This window comes from Austrofundulus limnaeus, unplaced genomic scaffold, assembly GCF_001266775.1.
Source record: "Austrofundulus limnaeus strain Quisiro unplaced genomic scaffold, Austrofundulus_limnaeus-1.0 Scaffold13, whole genome shotgun sequence".
Lineage (NCBI taxonomy): Eukaryota > Metazoa > Chordata > Actinopteri > Cyprinodontiformes > Rivulidae > Austrofundulus > Austrofundulus limnaeus.
In genome coordinates, this window is record NW_013952415.1 from 3,435,840 (window position 1) to 3,437,340 (window position 1,501).

Here is a 1,501-nt window from a genome sequence, read left to right on the forward strand (position 1 = left end):
CTGCCACCCCATGCCACCCATTAGAGCTACCACTGGCTGAGAGGCAGGACTCTGTCCAAGACAAATAAAAACAAATTCAKCTTTGTGGACCTCTGAGGGAGTCGAGTCAGGAGATAACAACAAAGATGCAGCTTGCTCTCTGTGCAGCAGYGGGGGGAAAAGTGGATAGCCGAAACTAATATCTGCTGCAGAGAGAGGGGGGCATCGAGTCCAAGCCTTTCTCATACTTACTGCATGATAAGCTGATGGGAAACCTATGATGACGCACGCGCGCTAACYACAGTATGATTCCCTCGCTTTTAAATCCAGTTTGTGTTCATCTTCTGTGATCAGAGCGGAGATGAGAGATGAGAACTCCTGTAGAATCGCATGCATCCACACCCAAAATGATGCTGACCTAAATATCCTTCCCTTGCAAGCGTATTTAATGAGGCTTCCCTGCAGAATCACCTATGCAGAACATGAAACCGAATATGGAGCAGCACGTGCATTTTATTTTCTTCAGAAAAAAAAATAATAAAAATAACTCACCGTAGAGACTGGTGTTCACCGAGACTTACTGGAGACTTTATCCTCAATCCCGGCCGTCCAGCATGGCAACACTTTGCTCAGATGAAGTCTTTGCTCGGCCCGTCTGCAGCCCCGCAGGGGGGGTGGGGGTGGGGGAAGAGCCGGGGAGGAGGGGGGATATGGATGGCACAGCAGTTTATGCTCCCAGCAGCAGTAGCAGTGGACGCAATTCTGAGTCCCCACCAAAGCAAGCAACGAACAGCTCYGGTGCTGAAATCTTCCTCCTCCTCCTCCTCCTCCTCCTCCTCCCTGAGCTACTCCCTCAGCTTCTGAGGAGACGCGCAGCCTGCTGGCAGGTCAGGCTGGATGCGTCCTTTCTGCGCGCTCCACAGCAGGACAATGAAGTTAAATACCGGATCTGTGACCTTCATATTTACTCTTCCTCTTCCCTCCTGATCACTCAGGTTAATAASTTGTGGGGTTTTAACTGCAGGCTTCTTGATTGGCCGGAAGCTCTGGGACCAGTGACGTTTGGAGAAATGCATCCTGACCAATTAGTCCACATACACACATGCGTGCACACAATCAGAAAGCAACTCAGTAAGGGGGTCGTTCTGAGAATGAGGGAGCTTTTTTTTTTCTTTTGTTATTTTTCTTGGAGGATGAGGGAGCATCTTGAAACAKTGGGTTTAAATTGTGGGAAAGCTTTTAGATCACACAAAATGCCTCAGACACAAAATGCGGTCTGAGTGCCAAAAGCGACCCTTGGACCATCTCCAGCTTGCCCCCCCAACAGCCTTTAATAAAAACCTARAATAAAGTGCTAGCATTCCTCTAAWAATGCACATTGTCTGCAGCCTTTCATGGCAGAGTTTCTGGACTAAGAAGTTGAAAACTGAGTTTTAGTTGTGCTGGTCAGAAATTAAAAACAATAATATGTGTTGATTGGATTGGTGAATGCTTTGTTTGTCCCGGAGAAAACTTATTTTAR

The 1,501-nt window shown here is 47.6% G+C and overlaps 1 protein-coding gene across 3 annotated transcripts in view; it reads right to left on the reverse strand.

Annotated features, from left to right (window-relative positions):
• phf24 (PHD finger protein 24) overlaps positions 1 to 789 on the reverse strand; it is a 43,376-nt gene extending 42,587 nt beyond the window's left edge. Inside the window, exon 1 of one of the 3 annotated variants that reach the window (XM_014002483.1) lies at positions 532 to 786. The gene's annotated coding sequence lies outside the window, so the exon portion shown is untranslated. Of the gene's footprint in view, positions 1 to 531 lie in introns of all 3 variants that reach the window. The other 2 variants (XM_014002482.1, XM_014002481.1) reach the window with 2 other exon arrangements.
• Positions 790 to 1,501: the final 712 nt, after the last annotated feature.